Raw genomic sequence first — 17,843 nt, 5'->3', positions numbered from 1 at the left:
AGACCATTAATTTAGAGGTGGATTGTTTCGTGGATCAAGAAGACATTTCCTCGGGGGAAGCTACTGCATAACCTTGGACTGTCTCCTGTGGAATCCTAGGGACCCCATCTCCATTTAATTCAAACAGTGTTTTAAAAAATTACCAGTTTAGCCCTGCAGGAGTTCTGAAATGTGCCTCAAAGGCTCGGTAAGGTTACATAGCCCAGAGGGAGTTGGAAACTAAATTGAATTCTTGAGCTTTACAATTTCTTTGCTCGGCTGGAGCTTACACATTACATTATTTAATGTACTTTGGAGTAGTAGCCTCTGTCTTGTTCTTAAGTCCCAGATAAACCATAACTAATACTTAAAGAATTACAAATTCAGAGAATAGACAGCTGAAGATAAACATAAAGATGTTGGTAATTCTCATGGAAAATAACAACTCTCTATTCCAAGGAATACAGACCATAAATATGCCCATAGACCAGAGTTCTAAATCTTTTTCAGGGGAAGCTGGTGACTAAGCAAGTTAATTATATTGTTGTCCTGTGGGCTGAATGCAAGGTCATGTAATGCCTTCAAATGCTTGTTGCAGTTCTATGTTTTATAAGAATGACACTCTCATCAAAGCAGCAATCAAGCCAGCCCTTTTGCGGTAGCCACTTCATTACACGCTTTTCAGAAGCTACAGCACTCTAGCTATAGCCTGGTGCAATTCAAAGAAACAGAAAAAAGGGAACAGACTAGAGGCTGTAGAAGAGGGCCTTGAGGTCAATCTCCCGCAAGAAAGGCTAGGTCATTTCTTAGGAGAGAGGTCGGGGGCATAGCTGAAGATACAAAAACCTTTGTCAGCAAAGGAATTAGTGTCAGGTGCAGGTTTCATCAGAGATCTGGATGGAGAAGGCAGAATTCACTGTGCTGTGATTTTTCAACAGCCAGTCATCTCCCATGCTAGACCTAATGCTGGTGTCTAATGGCTCATGTCACATCCCTTGTGTTAAACATTGGCTTGGCTGAGCTGCCTCTTTAGAAGTACAAATCTTCTCAGGAGAGGCACCTCATTAAGCCACTTAACACTTTAGAGTGAATGAATCTGGCCAGACAGGGGAGGGAGAAGAAAGGGAAGGTGAGGGATGTCAACAATCAAACTACAAATGTATGCAGGGCCTTGCCTAGGGAAGGGAAGATGGGCGAGAGCCTGGCAGAGGAGAGGGTGTTTGCCACTTCTGGCTCACACAGTCCCAGGGTAGTGTCCCTGACAGGTCAGCGGAGGGTTGCCATGAGGAGAGGAAGGCCAATATGCAAGTCCCTGCTGAAGGAAGAGCACCTGCCTGCACTGCCTCTCCATTCTCCAGTTTTCCCCTCTTCTACACTGACTTCCTTACGGCGTTCTTCCCAGTCCTTCCTGTTTGGTTTACAAACCCTTCTGACGTTTGTCTTGTGACCATTTCAAATCCTGTGTAGCTCTTCACTTGGGGAGGGAGCTGGCAGTCAGGGAGGTACCATTTAAAGGTTTGAAAATAGCATATCTGGCTGGGTGTGGCGGCTCACGCCTGTAATCTCAGCACTTTGGGAGGCCGAGGTGGGCGGATCACTTGAGGTCAGGAGTTTGAGACCAGCCTGGGCAACATGGTGAAACCCCATCTCTACTAAAAAATATACAGAAATTAGCTGGGCATGGTGGTGCATATCTGTAATCCCAGCTACTCGGAAGGCTGAGGAATGAGAATTGCTTGAATGCAGGAGGCAGAGGTTGCAGTGAGCTGAGATCATGTCACTACACTCCAGCCTGGGTGACAGAGTGAGACTCTGTTTAAAAAAAAAAAAAAAAGTAAAAGAAAATAGCACGTCTCAGGAGACATGAAAGGCCAGGACCTATATGATGCTGCCTCGAGGAGGTACAGCCAAAGGGGGATGGAAGGAACATTCCACAGTTCCTGAAGGGCCTTTCGTATTGGGTGGGGAACATTGTCCTATATCCTCCCTGCAGGTCACACAAAAAGAAGGGAAATGAATGGCAGGTGGGGAATTGAGGCTGTATTTAGTGAAGGGTTATTGATGTGATTTGGCTCTGTGTTCCCACCCAAATCTCATCTTGATTTGTAATCCCCACCTGTCGAGGGAGGGAGGTGATTGGATTGGATCATGGGGGCAGTTTCCCTCACGCTGTTCTCTTGATAGTGAGTGAGTTCTCACGAGATCTGATGGTTTTATAAGGGACTCTTCCACCTTCACGCTCTCTCCTGGTTCCTTGTGAAGAAGGTGCCTGTTCCCTCTTCTGCCATGATTGTAAGTTTCCTGTGGCCTCCCCAGCCATGTGGAATTGTGAGGCAATTAAATCTCTTTCCTTTATAAATTACCCAGTCTCAGGGAAGTTCTTTATAGCAGTGTGAAAATGGACTAATGCAGTTATCATCCCTCTTTTTTAAAAAATAGGAGTGAAAGAGGGGTTAGGCTTAACTGGGAATGTACTATGGGGAAAAGTGGAAGAAAAGAAAAAATTTGTAAAGTATTATGCTTTTCCATTTTTTAAGGTTACTGAACTCTTTTTTTCTGAATTAAATTGTACATCAAGCTCTAATAGCCAACTTCCCTGCTTGAACTGGGGGTAGGCGGTCAGGCAGCTTGTCTGAGAGCCTCAGCAGGCTTCCTCCCCAGCCTGCTGAGGCTCTCCTGAGGAAATCTAGGCTTTTCTGAAACACAAATTAGAAACCCCTGGAATAGCTTTTTTAGTTTACAAAGCCTTAACATCATTATATTACAGTGGAGGCAATCAGGCCAAGAGAGCTGAAGGGAGTGACTGGCTTATATTTGGTATAACAAGGACCTCCCCAGGCATTCTGGCCACTAGGAAACAACCCATTCCCCAGTGTAACACACTGCTTCCTTGGAGCTGCCTCTAGACCTCTAAGAACCCCAGCATCTTTACCTTCTGGAACCTCAGTGAGATGGTCATATAGGCTTTGCTGTATTTGAGAGTCATTCCATTCTAAAACACAGAACTCGAGACTTGAGCTATTTGTGGTCATGGAAAGACAGAGAACAAACAAGGATTTTGTGATGAGGGGATCCTTATGAGTCTGACTGCTCTCCCACAGCACAGATAATCAAACGGAATGGACTGTCCCCAGATCTGGGACTCGGGAGTTAGCCAGAAGCCTGAGAGCAGGGCTTGGTGAAACAGGAGGCGGTAGATGAGCCAGCTGATGCTTTTAAACTAATTGAGAAAAGAGAGGCAGGTGTGTAATGGAAATACTGGCTTGAAATGGTTAAAATCAGAAAACAAATTAGCACCTGTTTTGTCTAGTTTGGCACCATTCAAATGGAGGTGCAGGCCCCACCTCTGTTGCTCACTCCAGGCACACATTTATGAAACAGGAACACATAATTGTACCTTCTGAGGGTGGTCTACAATTCTTGCTGCCATCTTAGGAGAATGTATTCTTTCTTTCCCTGTTCATGCAGAGTTTGCTCTGTGGCGTTTTAATTGGCTCAGGTGGTTGTACTTAGCACTGTCCCCTCTCTCCTCTCCCTCTCTCTGCCTCCCTTCTCTGATTTCCCTTCCCATCTCCCTTTTAGTGCACCCACATCTTTCTCTCCCCAAAGTGCTTCTTCCTCTCTCTGCCTCCTTCATGTCTCCCTTCAAAGATGAGACTGGGAAAAGAGGGCGGTAAGGGAATTCCACAGCCTGAATACCTTATTGTGTATTTTCTAGTACCCATTGTCAGGGGAAACTGCCCTGTACTTAACACAGTTTTGTATTTTCTGCATGTGCTGGTGTGTTTTAAAATATTTCAAAGAAAAAATAATGCTTTCACTTCGTGACAAAATATCTGTGTAAAAAGCAAGTCTGGCAGAAAGTGGCTTTGGCAGGAGCTGGGTTGGCCCTGGGCGAGGGCAGGCACCATCCTCAGGTTTCTTACTTTCAGTTGCCATGAACGCCCACTCACCAGGTCTCTCCGTCCTCAGTGGGGAGCATACAACAGGGCGGAGAACACAGGGCCGTTGTTCCAGGATCCCAGATCAACAATTCTACATATTCAGTCTGGCCTTATCAACTCTGGACTCTTCCCTCGCTTGCCTGGGATATTTCCAGTGGCAGTTGAGTAACCAATTTCTGTGGATGTGGCCTCTCACTGGTCTGCACTGTTAAATAAGCAGGAGACCGTAGGCCTGAGGCTGTCTTGTACTTTGAGTTCCTACCTAAACAAACTGAAATCTAATTCAGGAGTATGTTTTGTAACAAATAACTGAGCTTTATTCAATCACAAGCAACCAACTGATCAGACCATGCCCCAACAAGGCAAATGCCTCCTGATACTATGCCCAAATAAGGCAAACGCTTGCATATAGCCAATCAGGTGATTTCTCTACTTCACTTCCATATTCGGCCTATAAAAGCTGTCTGCTTGTGTTGCTGGGTGGAGCCTCTGACCCTCTTCTGGCTCTGAATGTTGTGCAATTCATGAATCGTTCTTTGTTCAAACCCTGTTAAATTGAATTTGTCTAATGTTTTTCTTTTAACAGTATCTTCCCAATTTTACCTTTTCTTTCTGCTTGTTTACTCATCTGATTCTTTACATGTAAGCTCTGGCAGCATGATGTGTTTGTGGTACAGAAGCATTGGCATGGTAATCATTTAAGTGAAGAAAATAATCTTCATATGCAGAAAACTATGATCATGGATCTTGCCCTCTCTCCCTAGTCCATTACTCCCCCTGTGGGTATTAGCTGATTAATGGTATTACTGTCCTATAATTTCTTTGTGTAGTACATTTTCTTTTCTCTATAATTTACATAATCATACTCCAGTCCTTTTGTATTCTACCTGCAAAATGTCCCTTGGCTTTTCCCCCTCCTTTCTATTTCTTGTGTCACTGCCCTAGTCAGGCTCCTGTTATCTCTTATCTCGAAAGATGCCATTCACTGGCTATTTTTCTTTTCCTATTTATTTTCCACATTTCAAATAATTTTCTAACATCTGAAATAAGATTTTTATCACTCCCTGGCCTAAATATTGCTGCTGACTTTTCTTTGGCACGACGTTGAAGTCCCCAGTGACCTAGACCCAGCACACTTTCCAGTCTCATCCCCCATCATATGTTTTCCTGCCCCTCATCATAAACGATTCCATTTTTGATGAGAAGTCAGCCATACTAGGCCCCTCTCTGGTCCTTGAACCTGCTGCATAATTCCTAGCATTTATGCTTGAGGGCAAACTGTTTCCTTTTTTCAGAGTATATTTCTTCCATCTTCAGCCCTACTCAACTTTCAAGGTAGACTCAAATGCTGCTTCCTCTGAATGGTCCTCTTCTGTCACAAGGCAGAATTAAGTACCCCTTCTTTGTTCCCATAGCACTTGGTTCACATGACTCTTGTCATAGCCATCACTTTTCCCCCATTATAGTTATTAACAGATCTGTTTTCTTCCCTTAGCCTATGAACTTTTTAAGATTAAGGATTTTGTTGTTGTATTCTTAGCATAGATCTTGGTACCTGGTAGGCAACAAATGAGATGCTATCAGCTTGGTGACTGATACTGAAATGTCCCACTTACTCCTGTGGCTGGCACGCATAAAAGTGATGTCCCTTAAGGTAACCAGGACAGGAGAAGAAGCCCTGTCTAGGTGAGTGTGATAGGGTGTTAAGATGGGACTCTTGCAGTCTTGAGGTTTTGTCTGAAGCTTGAAAGCTGAGAACAACAGATTCCAAGTATATCCACATCCTAAAGCAGATGTTAGACCATCTATGAGGCATTTGCAAAGGGAGTAATAAAAATAGTATTATCAGCAATATTAAGACTATGAAAGAAAATGTTAAGAATTCATTAGCTGAAGTAGTTTCCAAACTGGGCTCCCAATTTCTTCCTTTTCCCTGGTATATTCAGCGTAGCTGCCGGAGTGATCGAAGTCAGTGGTGGCTCTCCTCTCCTCAGAAGCTCTCAGAGTGAACACCCAAATTCTTGCAGTGGTTTCTGAGGCCTGACAAAAGCAACTATCATTTCCCTCTTCAACCGTATCTCCTGTTATGCCTCCCTTTCCTCTCTCTGCTACAGCCACACTGGCCTCCTTGCTATTCTTCAAACATGCAAACATACTTCTGCCATGGGGCTTTTGCACTGGCTTGCCCGGGGTAACCTCATCTTCAAGTCTTTGCTTAAGCATCACTTTCTGAGACCAACACCATCAGCATATTCAAAATTTTGGCCATAAATGCTAGTCTTCCTAAGTCCTCATATGCTCCTCTGCTTTTTTTCCCCATGGCTCTTAGCACTATAAAATTGAATTTTTCATTATTTTATAGTTTATTGTCTGTCTCTGAGGAAGGGGTTTGATCTTGTTGTTCACCGATTTATACTGAGCTCCCATTCTAGCGATGAAGCTTAGAATACACTTGCTGGGCCAGGCGCGGTGGCTCACGTCTGTAATCCCAGCACTTTGGGAGGCCCAGGCGGGTGGATCATGAGGTCATGAGATTGAGACCATCCTGGCTGACATGGTGAAACCCTGTCTCTACTAAAAATACAAAAAAATTAGCTAAGTGTGGTGGCGGGGGCCTGTAGTCCCAGCTACTCGGGAGGCTGAGGCAGGAGAATCGTGTGAACCTGGGAGGTGGAGCTTGCAGTGAGCTGAGATTGCTCCACTGCACTCCAGCCTGGGCGACAGAGCAAGACTCCATCTCAAAAAACAAACAAACAAAAAAAAAACTTGCTTTCTATGCTACTCATTAGCTAAGTCAGAATTTCCAGGAAAGAAAGGATGGTTGATCAAACTCACTTCCCATAACAACCATATTTTTCCTTGGATTTGACTCCTACTCACATGTCAGCTCTTGAATTTTTCAAGAAGGCCCTTTGTCTGAGATAATCTTTTACTATTATTTACTGAGATTTTAAAGAAGCTATGCAAAGTAGCATTATTAAAAAAAATCTCCTTTCGAATGTAGGTAACAAAAAGATTGTCTTATTTTCCTTTTACTCTATTTTGTCTTTTCAGTGTCTCACTCCACCCCTTTCCCAGGTGGAGGAATTGATTCATCTGTGTGTTTTATCTTAAGGAAGAAGAGGGATCAAATGAGCCAACTTTGGCAAAAGAGAAAAAAAAAAAGAGGAAGGATAAGACACATGAAATTAGTTTGGATAAACTTGTTGACAAAGCCAATCTTTAATGCCAAGCTCGTAAAAACAAGAGGTAACTGTTGTCACAGATTGCAGTATCATAATAAAGCACAAATACTGAGTCCTTATGCTTCTCCACAAATCAGAGAGATATGGTGGAAGGACCATAGGATTTGAAGCCAGAATACTGGGCAACATTCTGACCCATCCATCAGCTCTTGTGTAGACATGAGCCTGTCAATTACTCTCTAAAGTGAGAATAAGAATACACAGGCTATCCTATTTCACAGAGTTGTGGGCAGGTAAACGAGAAAATTTGGAAAGCACTTTGCTTGGTGCTCTACAAATATTGGAATCATTTATTCCAGAATTAGGGGGATTTGTTTATTAGTTTACAGAATAAAGGCATTAAGATTCACTTAAATCTCCATGAAACAAATTCGACATTGTTCATTTCCTCACACGAGGGAAGAAAATTCTCTTCTAATGTGTCTATATTTATCAATGAGGAAATCCAGCCCTCAGCTATCCTCTTCCCAGCAGGATTAAGAAACGTAACAGTGGCAGCTGGAAAAACACAGAACTATGAATAGAAGATAAGAATTACAGACTTTTAAAATGTCTTCATCTCCAGTACTTTCCAGATCAGCAGAATGTTTCTTGTCATTGGTGTTGCTTACGTAGTATGATCAGCCAGAAGGCCTCTCTAGTCTCTAAAACTACTCATTGTTGCCTAAAAGTCTATAACTGGAGATCCCATTTCTTTGTATTAAGGCATTAATTTGTGCTCAAATCACTTTAAATTGTTACACTAAAGAAAGGAGAAAATGATGTCTATAGCATCTGGTGTCCCTGGAGAAGTAGGGACACTGGCTAAAAGAATGGCTTAAAAAGACATTGGAGGCCGGGCATGCTGGCTCTTGCCTGTAATCCAGGCACTTTGGGAGACCACAGCAGGGGGGCTTGCTTGAACCCAGGAGTTCAAGACCAGCCTGGGCAACATGGTGAAACCTTGTCTCTACAGAAAAATTCAAAACTTAGCCGGGCATGGTAGTGTACACCTGTAGTCCCAGGTACTCGAGAGGCTGAGGTGGGAGGACTCCTTGAGTCTGGAGGTGGAGGTTGTAGTGGGCCAAGACTGCACCGTTGCACTCCAGCCTGGGCAACAGAGTGAGACCCTGTCTCAAGATAAATAATAAATGCATAAGTAGACAATAAAAATCAACTTTATTCCCTCTGAATTTTACCTTGGGCTGTTCTGTAGAGTAACAATTCCTTCTGCCCTCACCCTGGTGAAAGGTGCTGAACAGCAAGGGTTAAAGAAGAAATGTGAGCGCTTAACATTTCTCTAGGTGTCTTTCTTGCAAATTGAAGATTAAACACAATTTTCACAATGGAGATCAGATTTACCCTTAGAGTGTCTTGGCTTCTGTGAAACTCTACTCCCAGCCAACTGCTGATGTTCATTCCTACCATTTTTAGCATCATTTTTCTTTATGTGCCATCGAGGAGCCATTGGGGGTTTGGGTTGCCTATCATTTGGCTCAGTTATGAAGCATGAAGTTATGAGGGCCTAGATCTCTGCCGGGTGCAGCCAGAAGAACTACTTAGGATTCAGCACAGTCCCTAGGTGATGCTGATGACCCTGGGCTTGCATTGTTATTGTAAGAGAAGCTTGGGGTCTGTAGAAATTGATTTTGGGAATTTCAGTGCAAACCTCCTTAATCACTGATTTGTATTTTGGGATGCAGGCTTCTGTGTTGGCTTGGTTTATATGGGGCTTGCCACTTTAAATTACTTTTTTTCTTTTTAATAGCACTTCTTTTGGAATGTGGGTATGGAGGGTGGAGAAGTATGGGAAATAATGAAGATGAATCAGTGATGGTTAAGACAAAAAAATTAGATGAGAATTTCAATATGAGACCAACTAGTTTTGCAGAGACCCAACTTCTATGCTGCTTTTGAGGGCAAGTCAAATAGACATAAAGAGGAATCTTAGCCTTCTGCTGTCTGTGCCTATGAAATACTATTTAAAGATGTTGAAGAAATGGAAGAAAACAATTTTGAATGTCACAGGAAAGAATGAATAAAAACCAAGACTTTATGAACCAAAGTAATCATTGCTACTGTAAGAAAATCAGTCATGTGCATTATAAAGATCCTCTGTGATCCCAAGACAAAGACTTAACTGCTACTTCTACACATTAGACATTAATGATGAGGGACTCATAACTGTCCAAGAGGGCTAAACCAAAGATGATGATAAATCCCAACTTTTTTTTTTTTGAGACTGAGTCTTGCTCTGTCACCCAGGCTGGAGTGCAGTGGCTGGATCTCAGCTCACTGCAAGCTCCGCCTCCCGGGTTTATGCCATTCTCCTGCCTCAGCCTCCCGAGTAGCTGGGACTACAGGCGCCCGCCACCTCGCCTGGCTAGTTTTTTGTATTTTTTAGTAGAGATGGGGTTTCACCTTGTTAGTCAGGATGGTCTCGATCTCCTGACCTCGTGATCTGCCCGTCTCGGCCTCCCAAAATGCTGGGATTACAGGCTTGAGCCACCGTGCCCAGCTGATAAATGCCCAACATTAAAGGTGTATTATGTAGTACTAACAGTTTTATCTTTGGCTCCAAATGTGAGATGAGAATCTGCCTAGAAATCTAAAAACAAAACAGAATTGAAGGTAAAACAAAATTGTGAGTTTGGAAGAATTAACGTTTTAAAAATGAATATAATCTCCCTCTTTTGCTTACTTGGCCAGCTTCAAGTACACAAGGGGTTTCTCCCTTCTTTCACTTAAATAATGCATTTAATTCCCTGATTGAATTTATTTGGAAGTAATACATTAATTTAGAGCAAGCGTCCTGAAGTCAGGTGGCCTGTGTTCAAACTCTGCCATTGACCTTGGGTAAGTTAATTAACCTCTCCAAACTTCAACTTTCTCATTTGCCAAAAAAGCGTGGCTGGCATATGGTAAATGCTCAATACATTTTAGGTATTATGACTATAGTAAATACTATTGTCCAGCTCATATTCCTTTTACCAATGTACCCATCCTTCAGCTGTTTTCAGTGTTGATGCTTAAAGATAATAGCTAATTGCTTTTTTTTTTTTTTTTTTGAAGACTTGCTCTTGTCAATAAAGAGGAATCTAGATGAGGAGATTGCAACCCATCTGCCTTCTGCATGGAGCAGACTAGAGCTAGACTTTTCCTAAGATCCCATTCTTGCTTAACTACTACGTCTTCCCTAATCTTCTTTCCCTCTCTTAGAAGTTATGTTTCTTCCCCTAAAAATCATTTTTTAAAATAAACCACATTCACTTGAATCTCTCTCAGGCTTCTAGTAACCTGACCTAAGACAAGAACCATATTTCTTTGATTTTAAGCCACACGTACTTTCACATTTTAACAAGTTTGAGGTCAGACTGTATCTTAAAATCACTGTAAGCTAGGGTAAAGTTTTCATTTTCTGCACATTGACATGAAAATGCAGAATGAGTATCAAGTCTTTGAAGAAAATCCTGGGATAACGGTGGGACATGCTTTTGCTGCATGTCCAACATTCTTGGTGGCACAGAGGACCATGTTTGTGGAGAAACAGCAATGACTCTGAGTTGAATAGTTGAAAACTTGAAGAGTCAGACTGAATGATTAAAAATACTAAAAATATTTTGGCCTATTTTGCTTTTACTTGCCTTTTAATATATGTAAAACAATATGTAATACATTTTATTGAAATCTAAAGAATCTTTCAAAAATATAAAAAAATTGTAAGTAATGATTGTGACACAGATGATACTTCAGTGCGGTGGGGACGGGATGATCTTGCAGTGAATGCTCTGGGTCTGTTGGATGTCCACACGGGGGAGAAAAGCATCTCTCTGACACCATACCCCAAGTCAACTGCAGATGGATTGTAGATCTAAAAGTGAAAGGTAAAATAATGAAGCTACGGAAACATGACATCGGACACTATCTTCTTGAGCTTCGGTTGGGCACATATTTATTAAGCAGAACCACAAATGCTTTAATTATAAAGAAAAGAATAAATTGAACCATGTAAAAAGAGCATTTCTTCATCGAAACATTCCATTGAAAGAGTGGCAAAGTCAGTCACAAGGGGGGAGAAAATATTTACAACATGTATATCTAACAAAGGGTTATAGTCCGTGCAATAAAAACTCCTACAAACTGATAAGAGAAACATCCTAATAAAATAATGAGCAGAGGCATGGACAAACAAGGATATAAAATGGTCAATAAACATAAAAAGTGCTTAACTTCATTAGTCATCAGAAAAATGCAAATTAAAACCACACTTGATAACACTGCATACCCATGAGAAGGCTAAAATCCAAACATATCAAGTTGTAAGCTGGTTTAGCTATTGGAACTGAAACTCTTGAATATTGCTGATGGGAATGTTAATTGAGCAATTACTTTGGAAAAGTATTGAAAAATACTTTGGCAACATCTGAATATCTACTCTGATCCAGCAGTTCTCCTTCTAGGTTTGTACCCAGTGGAAATGTGTATAAATACTCATCCAAATAAAAGTATAAGAATGTTGATAGCAGCATTATTTGTAAAACCTTCAAAATATAAGCCAAATGCCTATCAATAATGTGATGGATCATTATATTGTGTATATTCATATAATGGAATATTATACAGCAGTGAGAATCAATATGTTCTAATAGCATGTAATAATGGGTGAGGATCATCAGTGTAATGTTCAACAAACAAAGCCAGACTGAAAAGAATACATAATTTACAGTTCTATTTATATAAAATTCAAAAATAGGAAAAAAGTTTTTGTGGTGTTGGAAGCCAGGATAATGGTTACTTTTGGAGGGAGGTAGTATTGACAGCAGGCATACAGGTCTTCTAGGGTTCTGACAATGTTCTTGTTCTTAATCCAGGCTGTTTACCTGGGTGTGGAAATTCATCGAGCTTTATTGATGAGTTTCATACTTTTTATGTATGTGAAATGAAAGCATTGACATTGTTTAATTGGCAGCAGTATTCCCTCCTTTTCTAGCACTATTTACATAATATGTCTTGTAATTGATGGCATCTTGGTTGAGGTAAAATATTTTCATCAGTGGTCAGGTAGTAATAGTTCCCTAACTCTGATCTGTCTCTTACTCTGTTTTCCAGTTCATCTCAAGTGCTCAGTGTGGCACCCCATAATCTCTTAACTTTTTCCTTAAGAGTAGAACTGATTCTTAGCTTGATATGTATTCACCTGGAACAAAAATTACCTTGCCCGGACTCCCTGCACCTAGGTATGGTCAATGTGATGGCATTTTGGCCTCTATCAGAGGAAAGGGTATGGGGTAGTGTGCAGGAGAGCGTTAGCTGCCTCAAGTTGCAAATATTGCAGTTTTCTAAGAAGGACCTGTTTCATGACTGGCCCTTGGCTGATCCCTCAGAATTGAGTCCTTAGAATATTTTAACTGATGAGTGCTTTGCATGAATCACATTATACCCATTTATCTGGGTAGTTTGTGCCAACAATATGATTTATGATGGATACCTGCTTTCCTTCTTGGGATCTGGGGCTCCAGAGACTGTGGTCAGTCATACAGAAACTACATGCCTGTGTGACTGACACCTGATAAAAGTCCTGGACTCGGCCGGGCGCGGTGGCTCAAGCCTGTAATCCCAGCACTTTGGGAGGCCGAGACGGGTGGATCACGAGGTCAGGAGATCGAGACCATCCTGGCGAACACGGTAAAACCCCGTCTCTGCTAAAAAATACAAAAAACTAGCCGGGTGAGTTGGCGGGCGCCTGTAATCCCAGTTACTCGGGAGGCTGAGGCAGGAGAACGGCGTAAACCTGGTAGGCGGAGCTTGCAGTGAGCTGAGATCCGACCACTGCACTCCAGCCCGGGCAACAGCAGGAGACTCCGTCTCAAAAAAAAAAAAAAAAAAAAAAAAAGTCCTGGACTCAGACAAGCTTCCCTCTTAAACAAATCTGAACAGAATAGGTTCTCACAACTCGTTGCTGGGAGAAATAAGTGCTTCCTATGTGACTCCACTGGGAGAGACTCTTGGAAGTTTACCTTTGGTTTCCTCTGGACTTCACCCCATGTATTTTTCTCTTTGTTGAATTTGCTTTGTATCCTTTCACTGTAATAAACCGTAACTGAAACATAATGATTTCTGAGTCCTGTGAGTCCTTTTAGTGAATCACCATATGTACAAGTCTTGGGGAACCCTGGTACCGATGGTGTAATGTATTATGATTCAAAAAATATTCCTCTCCCTCAACTTTCATAGGAAGAGTATACTTTCCATGTGATTGATATTGAACTTGACCATGTGACTTTCTTTTGCCAGTGTCATGGGGGTAGAAGGGACTTTGTGCCAATTCAAACCTTATACCCTAAGAGGCATTGCACATTTTTGTTTGCCTTTCTGGGAGCATTTGAACTCTTCCATAGAAAAAACATGTTTCCAGAAGTGTTGATTCTATTAGCCTGGGCAACAGAGTGAAGACACATAAAGCAGACCTAAATCCAAACTGCAGCATGGTGCCAAGCCTGGCCAGATCTGCAGCCTGAAGCAGAGATGCTCTGCTGAGGCCAGACTAGATCAGAGAGCCACAGTCACAAGAGTAAGGTAATACAGCGTTATTGGGGAGGAGTTAATGGATATGGGCATTTCTAGAAACTTCATTAAAGGACTGTGGGTGTGTATCCTCTCTTTGTCTCCTTTGCTGTCCGGAAGGCCAGATTTGGTCCTAAAGCTCTAGCCAATTTTGTGGGTAGTGATGATGGAGGCCAGACCCTAGGGACAGCTGGAAGGCACGTGGAATCCGAATGACTCTGTGGAGCCACTGCTTCCATCTTGTTTAGACCACTTTTGGGTTAGATTCCCTGTCATATGCAGCTGCACTTAATCCTAACTAATACAGTCAGCACATCCTTATCCACCAACAGGCTCTTAGACTAGGAGACCTGAGAGACAAGACAAATTAGGAATGCTCAGGCAAACCACTTTTACTGTCTCTTGGAAGGTCCTGGGCGATTTTCTGAATATGAATCTGTTACCAGTTTTAGTATTTCCCCCATATTTCATGCCTAAGAGAATTTCCCACTCTGGAAGAATTTTTTTTAAGCTACTGCTAATCCTTGGGATAGTTTATCAATTTATTTAAAAAGTTTTTCTTTTCTTGTCTCCAAGCTCTTTCAAATGAAACCTGAGTGAAAGCCAATATGTAAAATAAACATGAGCCAAACTACTCTGAAAGAAGGATGGTGACAAAGTGTGCATCTTTTCTTTCTTTGCCCCAGAAGGGTCTCCTCCAAATGGTTCTGGCTCTGTGATACCCAGGACTGTAAGGGGTGTGGGTAGGGGTGGGATGGCAGGTTGAAATCCTATGCATTTTTGGAGAGGAAAACAAAGACCAAAAAGAAAAAAAAAAAAATTCAAAGGGACTAGATTTGGGTTTATTTCCAAGAATCAGAGGTGTCCAATGATAAAGTGGTGTGCCTTGTGAGGAGGTGATGCTCCCATCGAGAAGTGGTGTCCCTTTCATCTCTGGATCCCACTCCTACTTCCCACCCCAGCCCAGGGCTTTGCTGAGAACACTTTATTGAATGTCACATTATTGTTCTCTTCAGTGCACTCTGTCTTCCATCTGGGGTGGAAGGGAAACAGTGAGGCAGACAATTACATTGCTGATGTGGGATTTTTAGAGGAAAATTGAGGGAAATTATGGGGACTACCCAGCTGTGGTGAAAACTCCTCACTGTCTTCCCATTGGACCCATTGTTTTTGCGAACTGCAACTATTAAAAATGATTTAAAGTCATTTGCCAACTTTACCATGCTGTTAGATTCACTTGAATCTTACCTAGCTCTTAAAAAGGGTACAGGCAGTCAAAGCACGTTCACTCTCAAAATGGTATGAAATATGATGTCTACTATTTAGAAAGTTGAAATCTACTACACCATCAATGTCAATCTTCCCAACATTCCCTATTCTATTTGATCTTATTTTCTATCTTCTAGATTCTGTCTCTTGTATCACTTCTTTTTTTACCTTGTAATTTTTTCCACTAAAGGTAGCTCTGGGGTTTTGCTTGTTTAGTCCTCTCCTTCTAAATATAGAGGAAACCCCTTGAAGTTTTTATCTTTACCCTTTTATTTTTAAAGATGTTTACTATTTATGTTCACTTTTACCTTCTTCCTTTTCAGATTCATCAAGAAAGACATCTGAGATGTACGAATATCCTGTAAGACTGACCCAAATCCTGCTGGCTTGGTGAGCTCATCTCCCAGTTGCCTTATTATCTTAGAGTAGTGAAGAGCTCCAGTGAAGATGAAGGTAAACAGCGAGGTGGTTGTACAGTAGCAACCACAAGCAGACGTTTAGCTAATTAATAAAAGGCAGTGTCTTCAAAGCTTGATGTCAACTTTGGGGACCTGGGTTTAAAAGGGGGTTGTTGTCTGGTTCACTTTGTATTCTCATTTCAGAGGTTGCTTCTCTGTACAATTAACACCAAGGAAATGGAGGGGAAAATATTTTTCTGCAGAAAATGCTCAGGAGACCTCCTAGTAGTTTAGATTATAGGAAAGGAAATGTCTTTAGTGTGACAAAAGCACAAATGGAGCCAGAGATAAGTCACTTTCAAGATGTGCATTTAAGAACTGGAATAATGAGTTACTTTGACTAGAGGCAAAATGGATCATTTTACTAGTTGTCTATCACGTTAGGTAACTCTCTTTGGGTGGGGGGAAGAACTTCTGAGATTCTAATTGGGTAGTTTTCTAAAAAACATGCTATATAAGGTTTTAGTGTTTGGTTTTTATATTTTAAAAATAACTCATCCTTGCTATAAAAAAGTTTAAACAGAAGAATATTGCATTGTTTGGGGTAGGCTAGGCTATGCTGCCTGTGGTAGTCAGCCTCAAGGATGGCCCCTAGGAATCCAGCTCCTGCTATTCATGCCCTTGTGCATTTCCCATCCCCTTGAATGTGGGCTGGATTTAGTGACTTGTTTCTCATTAACAGAATCAGGCAGAAATGATGGGATGTCACTTATAATATTAGGTTATAAAAAGACTGTGGCTTCCATCGTGTTTTCTCTCTCTATGCCCCTCTATCTTTTATCCTCTTGTCTCTCTCTCTGGGGAAGTAAGCTGCCTCATCATGAGCAACCCTACGGAGAGGTCATGGATGTTTTTAGACAACAGCTACCAAGGAGCCGAGACTTACGAACAGCCATGTGGGTAGGCTTAGAAGCAGATTCTCCAGCCCCAGTACAACCTTGAGATGCCTACTGCCTTGGTCAGTACTTTAATGGTAGCCTCATGAGGGTTTCTGAGCCAGAACTCCTCCTGGGTTCCTGACCTGTGAATAATACATATTTGTTGCTTCCAGCTGCTAAGCTTTGCAGGTGGGGGCTGGGGGAGTGATTTGTTATGCTCCAATAGACAACTGCTACATTAATGAACTTCCATTTCTCAGTGCCTTTACACAATAATCCCCTCACACACACACATATGCACACTCACACATTTTTAGTTCAAGTTAGGCATTCCCCTGGGAAGCTATCTTGCATGGGTAACACTGACCCAGGCTGCTTCCTTTTTGTGGTAGGGAGATTGCTTGAAGGACTCACAACTTTAAGTATCCCAGAGATAAAGTGATGTATATCACTTCTGCTTACATGTCATGGGCTGAAACCAGTTATGTGACCCCCACCTAACTGTATGGGAAAATGGAAAATTGCAGAAGTATATGGACAATCAATGAGAATTAAAGGTTTGTGCTACATGTATGGCATAAAAAGGCTCAGACATTTTATACATAACTGTTTGAATTGTGCCCTTTCAGATGCATACACTCATCATATAAACACATAAGCATATGTATATGCATAAATAAGCACAGAGGCATGTAAAAAATATATATCTATACACCAGATATATTTTTAGTGTATAAATTATATATTTTTATATGCCTCTATGCTTATATGATTATATTTAATCTATAAATATGTGATTATATGTTATACATATGATATATACATGTGTAAAATAGGATTATGTCTCTACATAGAGATCTATTTCATTCTTGGTAATATCTGCTTGGAATTTTATGGTATGGAATGTACTAGAATTCATTTTGTTGTTCCCTGTTAATGAAGCATAATTTAATCATTTCTGTGGCTACAAAAATGACTTATTAGCCTGATTTTCATCTGATACCTCTCTAACTTGTCCATATGCCATCATGTGCATGTATTGGAACCAGTCCAAAGAGGGAAAAAAGTCTTGTCTCCACCAGCGCTTGCTTTACCCCATTCTTTCTGTCTGCTTAAACCAAGGGCATCATCGTGTTTGCTCCTTTTTTTCACGGGCAATAAGAGATAAGCAGTAAGGAAGCTATTGAAGAATTAAACTTCACCAGCCATCATTCTGATAAAAATACAAAGGACAGAAGGAAACTAGCATTTATTAAGTGCAGAGTACTTAGGCACTGTGCTACACATTTGTATATTGATTTCACTAGAACCTCGTGGTATCACTATGAAATCTGTAATTATTATTTAACTCCCACAGTGAAATCTTCTTCATAGGCTTTAAGCACCTCCTTTCCTCCACCCCACCACATATACTCACCGTGTAAAATATATATATATTTGGTAGAAAGCAGAGTTAACCAGGCTGTAATGACTGCTGCTTTTCTTAATAAAGATACTGTAAAGATCGGTGTGCCCTTTCCCGGAAGA

At 41.4% G+C, this 17,843-nt stretch overlaps 1 long non-coding RNA gene across 1 annotated transcript in view; it reads left to right on the top strand.

The window, feature by feature from the left end:
- The first annotated feature begins 2,236 nt into the window (after positions 1-2,236).
- Positions 2,237-17,843, top strand: part of LOC139355658 (uncharacterized) — a 201,243-nt gene continuing 185,636 nt past the window's right edge. Inside the window, exons 1-2 of the long non-coding RNA XR_011606474.1 lie at positions 2,237-2,271; positions 15,304-15,370. This is a non-coding gene — a long non-coding RNA (uncharacterized lncRNA). The remainder of the gene's footprint in view (positions 2,272-15,303; positions 15,371-17,843) is intronic.

Source organism: Macaca nemestrina, chromosome 8 (assembly GCF_043159975.1).
Source record: "Macaca nemestrina isolate mMacNem1 chromosome 8, mMacNem.hap1, whole genome shotgun sequence".
Lineage (NCBI taxonomy): Eukaryota > Metazoa > Chordata > Mammalia > Primates > Cercopithecidae > Macaca > Macaca nemestrina.
This window is presented reverse-complemented; position numbering and strand designations above follow the sequence as displayed.